This window comes from Suricata suricatta, chromosome 5, assembly GCF_006229205.1.
Source record: "Suricata suricatta isolate VVHF042 chromosome 5, meerkat_22Aug2017_6uvM2_HiC, whole genome shotgun sequence".
Taxonomy (NCBI): domain Eukaryota; kingdom Metazoa; phylum Chordata; class Mammalia; order Carnivora; family Herpestidae; genus Suricata; species Suricata suricatta.
The window spans coordinates 135,160,321-135,173,199 of record NC_043704.1 but is presented as its reverse complement, the minus strand read 5'-3'; the positions used below and the strand labels follow the sequence as shown (position 1 = coordinate 135,173,199).

The 12,879-nt window shown below is 38.7% G+C and overlaps 1 protein-coding gene across 1 annotated transcript in view; it reads left to right on the top strand.

Moving 5' to 3' along the window:
* Positions 1 to 12,879, top strand: part of ZNF385D (zinc finger protein 385D) — an 848,110-nt gene that overhangs the window by 518,244 nt on the left and 316,987 nt on the right. The gene's annotated exons all lie outside the window — the stretch shown is intronic.

Below are 12,879 nucleotides of genomic sequence, written 5' to 3'. Positions count from 1 at the left end.
TGATCTTACTATAGAAAATTCTACAGGCGCCTGGGTGGCTCAGTCGGTTAAGTGTCCAACTTCAGCTCAGGTCATGATCTCACAGTTCGTGGGTTTGAGCCCTGCATCAGGCTTTGTGCTGACAGTTCAGAGCCTGGAGCCTGCTTCGGATTCTGTGTTTCCCTTTCTCTCTGACCCTCCCCTGCTCACGCTCTCTCTCTCTCTGTCTCTCAAAAAAAATAAATAAAAAACATTAAAAAAAAAAAAGAAAATTCTAAAGAATCTTAAAAATATCTCCCAAAAAAGCTACTAGAAATAATAAACCAATGTAGCAAAGTTGTAGCATACAAGATCAATGTACAAAATGAATTGTATTTCTGTGTACTAGTAATGAATGAACATTTGAAAAATTAAGTTAAGAAAGACAATTTAATTTACAATGGCATAAAATAATACTTAGCAAATTTAACCAAAGAAGTGCTTGACTTGTATCATGAAAACTAGAAAGTGTAGCTGATGAAAGTTAAAGACCTATATAAATGGAGAGAGTTAATATTCATGTGTTGGAAGACTTAATACTGTTAAGATGGCATTAGTACCCAAAGTGATTTACAGATTCAATGCAATTCCTATGAATATCTCCAAGTACATTTTTACATGAACGGACGAGCTGATACTGAATTCAAATGGGGGTGTGTGTGCCTGAGTGGCTCAGTAGGTTCGGCTTAGGTCACAATCTCCCGATTCCTGAGTTTGAACCCCATGGCAGTCTGTGCTGACAGCTCAGAGCCTGGAGCCTGCTTTGGATTTTCTCTTTGCCCCTGCTGGCTTGCTCTCCCTCTCTCTCTCTCTCTCCCTCTCTCTCAAAAATAAATAAACATTAAAAAATATTAAACTCACACTGGAATTGCAGGATGCCTCAAATAGCCAAAGCAATCATGAAAAAGTAAAACAAAGTTAGGCTACTCACACTTCACAATTTCAAAACTTACTATTAGCCACAACAATCAGAACCGTATTATCCTGGCAAGAGGATAGGCATATAGACAACAGGAGTAGAATTGAGAGTTTTGAATCAAACCCGTAAGTCTGGGATCAGTTGATTTTCAACAAAGGGACGGTACCATTCTATAGGAAAAGAATAGTCTCTTCAACAAATATTTCTGGGGAACTGGTTATCTCTCTGAAAAATAATTTATTGGACCCTATCTCACTCCTTACATAAGAAACTAACTCAGAAGGAAGTAAGACCTAAATGTAAGTACTAAACTCCTAGAAAACATAGGTGTACATCTTCATGGAATTTGACAATGAATTCTTTGGTAACACTCCAAAAGAATAAGGAATAAAAGAAAAAAATAGATAAATTTATTTACTTGAAACATGTAATTTTATAAAATTATCTTTCAAAATTAAAAAAGTTATTCATCAAGGGACACTAACAAGGGAGTGGAAAGACTACTGACAGAATGGGAGAAAATATCTGTAAATCATGTATCTGATAAGGATCTAGTAACCTGAATATAAGGAACTCTTATAACTCAATAACGACAAGGTAAACAACCCAACTGAAAAATGGCCAGTAGACTTGTTCGATAGACATTTCTCTAAAGAAGTTATAAAACTCACCAAAAGCACATGAAAATATGTCAACATTGTTAGTCATTAGGGAAAGGCAAATCATAAGCACAGTGAGATTTCGCTCTGCACCCACTGGAATCTCTGTAATTAAAACAACAACAATACCACCTGCAATGAGGAGTGTTGCTGAGTATGTACAGGCATTGGAACGTTCACATATTGCTGGTCGAAATGTACAGTGATACAGCCATGGTGGAAAATAGTTTGCTAATTAATGTATGATCCAGAAATTCCACTCCAAGGTATATACTCAGAAGAACTGATGATAGATGTTTTTGAAACTTGTATACAAATGTTCACTGTAGCACTATTCCCAACCACTAAAAGGTGGAAATAAGCCAAATGTCTATCAGCTGTTAGAAGCCAAGCACAAAAGGTCACATACTGCATTATTCCACTCATGCAAAATATCCAGAATAACTAAATCCCTGGAGATGGAAATAGTAGGGGTTTCCAGAGGCCAAACACAGAGGGTAATGGGGAGCGACTACTCAATGGGTATGAGGTTTCCCTTTGGCAGGATGACAATGTTTTGGAAATAGATAGGGGTAATCATTGCACAACATTGTGAATGCATTGAATTCCACTGAACTGTACACTTTAAAATGGTTAATTTTGTGTTATATTAAGTATTACCTCAATTAAAGAAACAGTGTATCATAGAATTCAAAAATAGCTCCCAAGATCCCCACCTTTTCATATGCATACCATGTATGATCTCATCCCCTTAAATGGTAGCAGAACCTGTGAATGTGATGAAATGCAACACCCATGATTAGTTGACATGGGTGAGGAATTCTACACCTGTAATTAAAATCTCTAATTAGTTGATTTTTAGTTAATCATAAAGGAGATTATTCTGGGTGAGCCTAACCTTATTGGATGAACCATTCAAAAACACAAGTTGCTGAAGCAGATGTTCCCCTATGAGCCTTCAAGAAGTAGGCCACCATGTTTTAAGAGGAGGGGGCCATGAGTAAGGACCTGAGAACAGACTTTAGGAGCTGAGAGTGGGCCCTCACCTAAAGCTAGCAAGTAAATACAGATCTGAGTTTTATAGATCTAAGGAAATTAATTCTGCCAGCCACCTGTGGGCTTGGAAGAGAATCTTGAACCTCAGAGTAGGTAGCTGGTCTAGCCAATGTCTTGATTTCAGCCCAGTGAGGCCATGAGCCAGAGGCACCAGCTAAGCTATGCCTGGAGTCCTACCCCTGTAACTGTGAGATAATGAATTTGTGTTGTTTTAAGCTGCTTAGTTTGTAGTACTTTGTCACACAGCAATAGAAAACTAAGATGGATAGAGATATTTCATTGCAGTGAAGTTTTCTAATACACTCCGACCTTGTATAAAAGTTCCAAAAGACTAAGTAAATCTACCAGAACTTGATTAAAATACACGTGCGCGTACACACACACACACACACACACACACACACACACACACACACCTGATCACAGTATGTATATCCAGGTGCCAAGTGGGAAAAGAAACTGAGCACCACCTGGGCTCCACTACTGCTGAGACTGCTCTAAATCTACTTAAATGTGACTGGATGAATGTAGACTCCTAGATCTTTCAAATGTATGTCTTAAAGACTTTGCTTTTCTTCGCAGCTATCTACCTTTTATATTCTGGTTTTAAATATTAATATTTATATTCCTTTTCAAAAGGAACATTTTCTGTTGCCACAGAGGATGGAAAATGTCTTTCTCTTGCATGCTCTTTGATAGTCCCTTCACCTATAGGAGTGCATATAATTTGAAGAAGTGGTAGATGGGGTCGGGTTTTCAGGTTGTTGTTGTTTTAAATTTGTTTGCCTAGTAGCCAAAGTCCGAATTTCTCCCCACACATTCACTGCGTGTCAGACACCTGTAGACATCCTGTTCCCAGCTCTACACCCCCTGCCCCCAAACAGGAGACATCCTGATCTCCCTCTTCCATGGAAATAACACAATTATTTCAGCTTATCTTTCCTGTTTTAGGAGCCAAGGGAAATTTTCTTTTTCTTAATTTCTTTCAGCTTATTTTTTCCCTGGGAGACATCAAGAGGGCATTTTCTCACTCGCTGTCAATTATTTTCCGACTTAGCTTTCCTCGTGCGCACAGCTACCCCTCCACCAAAGTGGAACAGACGCTAATGGCCATGTGCTCCACCCTCAGCCAAGCGTCTGGCAGTGGCCACTAATAAAACCATCTGTTACCAGGGCGAGTCCACAGCCTGCCACTGCTGTAATTTGGGGAGGCACAGACTTTCCAGACTTCTCTGTTATTAGAGGGCCAATGGGGCCCCTGAGGCCTAGAGCAACTGTGTACATAATTACATGAAAGACTTTGATGGCTTTTCCACTCACGCTGGGTGATCTTAGAGCAGGCTAATACTGTCGTTAGATAACTAAACCTGAAGGGTGAGCTGAGGCCAACCAGGGCTGGGACACTTAAACCTAAGCATGAGATCCTTTATTTGTTTTTTACACTTTTTGTTTTAGGTTAGAATCCTAAACAAATTGTTGGATGCAATACTCAACACACGATGGTTACAGACCCAGAGGGTATGGACTGACAAACTGAACCTTAGTAAAAACCTGAAAAGGATGGAATGCACGTATCAAGGGCACTCACAGTTTGTCACTACTTCATGGTCATTATTTCACTTCATTATCATAACATTATTGATATGTGACAATAATCCCTAGTCTTCAGAGGAAGTTCAGACAGATGGACTGGGGTAGGTAAGATCACGCAGTCATGGTAAGTGGGGGAACTAGGCTCAAATCCAGACTTCGGGGATGCCACACTCTTTGACCTTTCTCTGACATTCCAGAGTGAGCAGCAGTATCAGCTTCAAGGGTGTTCACTTTTTTAATGTGATCATTAAATGTGGGTTGTTCTTCCTTCCATTCTATCCTGCTATGCTCAGAGTCCTGAGAGATTAAACAAACAAACAAAAAAACAAACAAAAAAAGGAAATGTGTTAGCCTGGGTAAGTGGGCACACCTTTCCTCCAGGGTGTGGCTTCTGTTCAGAATCCCTTGGCTCCCTTGGTAGAGTTGTCTGAGCTGGACAACCTGGAGGTCATTCTCTCCTTTAAGCCTCACCTGAAACCTCTCAATCTCCTGTTTTCTATCCTCTGAGTGTCAGTCTGGACTCTAGCTCTCAAGAAAAGAGATGCCTCAGGGGTATCTAGTGGCCTTATTAGAGCAGAACTTCCCAGTAGTCTGAACTGCACTCATTTCACCTCCCAGTTTTAGCTCTGGTTTAAAATTTCCCATTTTGTCTAACTTACTTCTTATCCTCACACTCCTGCTTCCCTCATCTGGCCAGTTGCCCCTCAAGGCAGAGTATGGGAAAGGGGAGATGGGGACTTCCTCTGTTAGCATAGCAACAGTCTTCCCAATATGTATTCTGCATTGTTTTCCTTGGTTATACTGTTATCAACAGTTTCTGCTGTTTTGTATGCGTGTGCTCTTCAAAATATCCCCAGTTGTCTTTTGTTCCTCTCTCCACATCTCCTTCAATGCTATGTCCTTGATCTTGTTATTTTCTAAGACTAATTGCTCAGTGATTGGGACAGTGACCCAAAAAGCCTATAGAATTTTCATGACTGATTTTACTCCGTCCCAATGAGATATTACAAGGGAGTAGATATGTTACTTCCCTTATGATGGATTTTGCAGATTAAGAGATCCAGAAATTAGTGACTTGCTCTGACAGTGGTTGCATGACCTTATAATAATAGATGGAAACTCTTTTTGGATTTCAGCAACCTGGTCAAGTTGTTTTTAAGCTTCCCACAGCATGCTGTGTTTCTTTAAGGATGTGTCTATCTTTCACTAGACAGTGAGCACTGTGGACACAAAATTATTTTGAAAACATTTCTCAAATCGATTATCTGTTGTGCTCCCATCGCTTTGCATCTTGATTTAAAACCTCAGCATGTGTTGTGATGTCTGTAGGCCTCAGTTTCCTAATCTGAAGGAGATCAGCCTTATGAAGTGATTTATGTGCTGTAGAGAGATTTTTCCACAGCAGTGTCCTACAGGCTAGAAGAGGCACACAAATCACCTAGCAATCTTCTGAAAATGTATATTCTGATTTCTTCAGAGGAGAAGTCCAGAGAGAGGCCTGGGAATCTGCATTTCTTAAAAATTTTCTTAACATTTATTTATTATTGAGAGACAAAGAGAGATGGAGCATGAGCAGGGGAGAGCAGAGAGAGAGACACACACAGAATCTGAAACAGGCTCCAGGCTCTGAGCTGTCAGCACAGAGCCCAACATGGGGCTTGAACTCACAAACCGTGAGATCATGACCTGAGCCGAAGTCGGATGCTTAACTGACTGTGTTAAGCGCCCTGGGAATCTGTATTTCTAACAAGCTTTTGGATGATGTCTTTGCTGCTGGCTCGAGGATCAGACTTTGAATCCAAAGTATCGAAGGTCCTTTGTTCACCCCGATGGAATGGGTTGTCAAAATCCCTCACCACTCAAATGGGAAGGGCTGTGTGGTTTATAAAATCTCTTACACATTACCTCATTTCATTCTTACCACAGTCTGTGGAGTAGAAAGGACATTTATTAATTTCACTATTTACTAAATGAGGAACCAAAAGCATGGAGAGCTTCAGTGACCTGCCCTGTGTCTAGTAGTGAAGACAATGCATGAACTTGTTCTTTGGCTCCTCATCTGGTATTCTTTCTGCTATGTCACATTGGTATTTAATCCTATGTAGAAATCTTGACCTTTATGGTGAGAATATTGTACAAATTATCTCATTTAGAAACCATAGCAGCTATCTGTTGTACAGTCTTAGGCTAATGTGAACCGGCCCCACCCAGAAAAGAAAATTGAATGTAAAATGTTGTTTGAATTAGGCAAATATATTTCCCTGGGGAGGGTCCATAGCTTTAGTCACATTCTCAAAAAGGTCAGCATCCAACCAAAAAGTCAGAGATTAATTAAAATATACAAAACAAGGAAAACTTAGTCTTTTTAGAAGCATTTAGTGCTGAATAGCTTCACGTTCCTGATTAAAAGCTTGTTGATTAATCGAAGGGATTTGGATATTGGATTTTGCACAGTCGGAGGGAGAGGGTGGTCCAGCCTTGAGCAGTGGCGGAGGAAGCTGTGGAGCCTGCCTTTGGCTGTGTGTCCACCTGCATCCCTCACGTGGACACGTGCACCTCTCTCAGATCCCCCACCTCACAGAATGTCCTCAGCAGCTCAGAGATTTTCCAGACCAGGTAAAAAAAAGCAGACTTTTTCCATGAAGGGCCAGTTAGTGAATATTTTAGGCTTTGCATGCTTGATGGTGACTGGTGTAAGTACTCACCATACTGACTGTGGCCCCAGAGCCGCCATAGATAATAAGCAAACAAATAGGTGTGGCTTTGTTCCCATAAACGTTATCTACAAAACCAGTGGCTGGCCAGATTTGACGGAGGGCTGAAATATGCCAACCCCTTCTCTTGGTGAACATTTATTTACCTAGAGGCAGGGTGTGGTTACCTTGACTTTATAAATCTCCCTGTCTTTTCGTGGAGGGTGCAAAGTGCTCAACAGACAGAAAAGCTCATCTTAGTCATTGAATATTAAAGTCAAGAGAGATACCACTTCATTTTACATTACATATATGAAAATAGAAGTCCTAGAGATGCTAATTGCTTAAAACAATACAACTTATAGTTGAAAGAACCTTATATTTTGAGCTCCTGTCTTTTGATTTATCAAGCATCTTTTGCAGAAAAGGCCAAAAAGAATATGAAAATGATTAGTCATTTAAATTTAAAAAATAAATTAATACATAAACTTTCTCAACTTTGCTTTAGTTTTCATTCCAATGTGTAATGTTAGAAATCATTAAATAATGAAAACCATTAGAGTTGCTAATGCTTTGTAAAATATCCCTTGGTGGGGGGAGCTGTAAGCACTGGCAGAGTTCCACATTTTTACCCCCAAAGCAGGATGGGAAGTTTAAGAAGCCAGATTTCTTCTTTGGGGATGGGAGTTTCTCTTAAAACTTTCAACTGAAAACCTCAAATTTAAGTGGCCAATTATCTGTAGTGAAGACATTTCTGCAATAGCTCTCACATTTGTCAGTTTCTCATGGATAAATGTTTGTCACTTTCTCCTGTCTATCTCCTCTACCATTGCATACTTCATGTCTGTTTTTTAATTTGAGCCACAGAAGAAATGTTTGCTTATTGTTATAAAGGACCTACATGAAATCAAAACAACTTGCTGAGTCGGAAGCAAGCAATTGTTCTCCCTAGCCTTGTTGAAAAAAGACAATACCACACACACACACACACACACACACACACACACACACACACCTTCTATTGTGTTCATTTGACATTCCTAAGAAAAAGACAGAAAATGTGCAATAAAGCTGATAAATTCTGCATTGACCTTTATAAAGGCATTTACTTTCCATGAAAAGTATTTGTGATTTTTAGAACAGTAACCTCTGGTAAATTAAGAATGAAGTTACTTGTTATTCTGAAATGGTTCTGTGCGTGCTTCTCTCGAGTGCCACTGGCTCTGTGAATATCTTCATATTAGCTTATCATGTTCTGTTTTGTTTTGTTTTGTTTTCCTTCACCCTTGTTTTAACATATCTCACAACCTAGGAAACAGAAAGAAAAAATAAATAAGCCTAACAGCCAAGTTAAAAAATTATCCCTACACCCTCACCCAGCCAAGCTATCCCAACTTTATATTCTGTGATTTACAGTCTTTACGAAGAAAAAAAAATTAATTTTCATAATGGTGGACTCCTTAAGAAAATCTGAACAGATGCCTAATTCACATATTGGAAAGAGAAAAGTCAAGCATAAAAAAGACCTAGTCTGCCAAGGTTTAAATAGCAACTTGTGCCTCTACAGCAACAATTTTCCTTGAGAAAATCTACCATATGCTTTGTATGAAGTCCATCTGCAAATGTAATACCCAGATGCTCACTCTCCCCTCCCAGAAAAGCTATGTTCTGACTGCACATCTTCTCCGCTCTAGAGAGTTGATAAAGGAATAGCATTTTCTCCTCTTTCCTATTTTTAACATATTTTTTCATTTTTAAAGTAATAAAGAAAACCATAGAAAATTTGCAAACATCAAACATATTACAAAACAAGAAAGAGAAATCACTTCAAATCTCATAACCAAAAGATAACTCTGTGTGTTAGTTTTCCACATGGATGATCATAATTCCTTTTCCCCTTTGTACCTTGATTGATCTTTCCATTTTTCTTCAAAATTATTTAACAGTAGCATGGTGAGAATTGATATTTTATTTATCTTTGTTAACCACTTTCTTATTGAAATGAACCATATATGAATAAGGTTAAAAAACAGGGTATTAAAATTTTTTGGATGAAACATGAATCTTCCCCTGTGATTTCTTCCTGAGACACCAGTGCTGTTAGCAGTATGAGTCCTCCCTAAATCAGTCTGTGTATCCACAGGCAGAAATACTCAAGTGTGTGTGTTTGTGTCTGTATGTGCACACAAAACGAATCAGAATACATGCTGTTTTTCTACAGCTTGACCCTTTCCTTAACACTTACTGGCGATCTTTTCATATAGATCTATCACAGCCTGGCAACAGCTTTCAAAATGTTTCATTTTAAGATCTGACCATATTTAATCAATCTCCTGTTGAAGAACTTTGAGTCCCTTTAACCTACCCTCTTGCTACAATCTGACGACACTGACAAATTAAAAGACGCGAAGAAGTCATCTGCATGAAGGCCATAGAATATTCATTAATTATGTCCAAAACTTTGTTACAGGATATGGGATAAATGCAATAAAAGTACAATAATCCTGCCACGTACTTGTGTTTGTATTTACTTTAATTTTCTGTTTTGCCTTTTTCCTTTCTTTTAACATAACCATGCAAATCCAGAATTTTCAAAAAATAGATAAATAAGGCTGTTTCTAACCCTGTAAATCAGTGATGTCTACATATATTCTTCAGAGAGATTTATCTGTAATAATGCAGTTAAGAGGCATCTTTTTAAAATTAATTTATATTTTTAACAAATGGACACATGCCCATAGTTTGAATGTCAAACAGTTCTTTAAGATTTTGAGGAACAGGACGCCTGGGTGGCTTAGTTGGTTGAGCATCCAGCTTCGGCTCAGGTCATGATCTCATGGTTCATGGGTTCGAGCCCCACTTCAGGCTCTATGCTGACAGCTAGCTCAGAGCCTGGAGCCTGTCTTCAGATTCCATGTCTCCCTCTTTCTGACCCTCCCCTGCTCATGCTTCTCTCTCTCTTGCAAAAATAAATAAAACATTACAAAAAATTAAGATTTTACGGAACAACAAGACAAACATTCTGCCCTTTTTCTCCCCATCCCCACGTCCTGGCCACCAGAATTACCACTTTCAGTGTTCCTACATCATTCTTCTGGATTTTACTTTTTACTTATACTAATACCAGGAGTATTGCTTTTGGTTGATTTACTATTTTAGTATGCCTTGAATTCCTAAATTGGAATGTGTGTGGCACATACACCCTCCCCCACACTCCAAAAATAATTTTATTATGGATTTAATTAGATCAGTATTTTGTGTTTTCTTTATTATGCCTGTGTACATACTGTTTATGGTGAAGCCGAGTAATGGACTATAATGGACTTTTACTTTATTGTACAATTGCTTTTTGCTTTTCTAGTAGTTAAACATTGTTCTATGTTTTTTTCCCTTGCTCAGGTCTTTAGGGATACTTTTTCCCCATACCTTTCAGTAACACCTAGGATAGTCTGTCAGGTGCTCTATCTGAACCGTTCTTTGTAAATTTCTCTTTCTTGATCCCCTAGGACTTCCTGCCCTAATTTAAATCAGTAGCACCCTGGACCCCCTGTGTGGTTATTTAGTAAAAATATCCCATTGGCCATGCACCTTGGAAATTCCCAAACTTCTAGCAGGTGTGATGCATCACTGACTCCTGTTTCTTTGATTCTGTGTTTTCTCTAGTGTAGATTGCTGACTCCTTAGAATGACGTGTCTTCTGCAGTGGAGAGAAAGAGTAGGGAAGGGTTATTCATTGGAAAACAGTGTCTCAAAAGTAATTTTAGTCTAGCCTAGTGCTTACATGATATACTTTAGTCAGGATCTTGTTTCCTCTTTTTCATTTATCTTCCTTGGTCTCCTATGTATCTGGACACTGGACACACATCCTTCTATGTAGGGTTTTTTGTTTTGTTTGTGTTTTGCTAATGTGCTGTCCTTAATTTTATTTGTGGATCTCCCATTAGACTGATATCATCTTTTGTAGATCAGTTCTCTAATTTTGTTATCGTTTCTCTCTCACTTTCCAGCAAATTGTCTTTTTATTTCTGTGCTTTGAAAGATATCCTTAACTTTACCTTCTAATGCTTCTGTTGAATATTTGATTATTCCTATCACGGTTTTAATTTCCTAGAGCTATTCTTATCTGATTGCTCCTTTTCATGGACTCCTCCTTATTTTTATGGGTACAATATAAAACTCCTACTTCTCTGAGGTTATTAACTATTGTTCTTTTAAAAAGAGATATCTCTTTTGCCCTTGGCATTGTCTCTCTTTCTTTGAATTTTATCTTTAGTTATCTTGGTCTCTGTTTTTCATGATGGAAGCTTTCTCCAAATATGTGGTGATCTTTCTGTTCATTCATATTTAAAAATAAGGTGTTAAAAAGTTGATGACAGAGTTGTGGGCTGGTAACCTTCCCTAGGGTGATGGGCTGGCTTTTTCTTGGCAGCCGCCAAAATGTCAGCATCTGAATGTCATTTTTCTGGGATCTTCTGGTTTCTCCAATGATGGAGCTTCTCCTGTCCTGCAGGACAGGATATGTGTGGTCCGGCCGTGTGCTGGATCTTAGTGTCTGGGCAATAAGCAGGAGTTGAGGGAGAGGTGGGGACTAACTATTCCCAGTTAGTTTTCATTTTCACTAAATACTTCTGTTTTTATTTTAGCTTCTCGTCACCTCCCTTCTCTGTGCCTTCTGTCCCCATTTAGTGAGTCTTTGAAGGCTCCTTTCTTCTGCCAAAGATTGAGAAGGAGTGCTGTCTGGTTCCACCTACATCTTTGGATGTACCTCACTCCTCCAATTCCTGAGCCTCCCAAGGGTTCCAGGAGTTCAAGAAGCTATTCTCTCATCAGTGTCTTCTCTGGATACTTTGTTTCACCTTCCACTACTCTGCTCCCTCATGTATTTTTTTCCTCCATTCTCTACGAGCTGATATCATTTATATATCGTCATTCCCTGTCTTTTTTTCTTTGCCTTTATGGATTAATACTTCCCTTATTCCTTGCTGTCATTTCAGTGTGTATGGTTTCAGGCAAGAATGAAGATAAACATATATGTTCAATCCATTATGTTTTATTATTAGGTTTGAATAAATGTAAAATTTTCTCTTTCGTTTATTCTTCTTTTATTTTTGGTAGCACAATCCCTAAAATAACATAATGAACTACTTCATAAGGGCTTAGGAAAATATATTTGGAGATTTAGCTTGGGAATTTGTTTCTGGTTTAAAAGATAAGGTTCATTTATATAGAAAATAATAATTTCATTTCATTCATTAGCATATGTCCACAGACATGGCAAAGCTTAATGCTGCAAAAATCACTTCGATGCAACTTGGTTTTACGAGTTACCAAATAGAAAAGTATAAATAGCCTTATTATTCTGTCAGTACTATTGCTGTACTGTTTCAGATCATAGTTTTTGCACAATGGGAGGTATTCCAAAGTTGTTTTTCTCACTGATGGCCCTGTATAGATTGATTCAGAGATAATGCACTGGTGAAGACAGGCCCTGTGGCTTCAGGGCAGTGGGAATGAGAGCAAAATTTCTGATTAAAGCCTTTAGAATAATTCTTGCTGGAGGCGCCATAGCCCATTTGCTGTGAATTGTATATGTTTAAAATCTGAGATATGCCAAAGCAAACAATGAAGATTAAAAACACACAGATACACACAAAAACCCCTGACTTCCCTAGAGAAGTACTGTACTCTCTAGCTGTTCTTGGCTCTCTTCAACTAAGATTGTCAGAAACATTTCTAGTCAGGTCATTAAGTGGCACACCGTGCTTGGGACACTGGGCCCAGTCCTTCCTAGTATAGTCAGTGGGGCCACACGTAGCACTTGGGGCAGCTTATAAAAAGTTCTCCATCAAGAATTATAGAAAAGAAAAGCCAGAAAGAGTGGAGTTCAAGTCCCACTTCTGTCATTTGTGTTTATAATGCTGTGAAGATTATGAATCTTGGT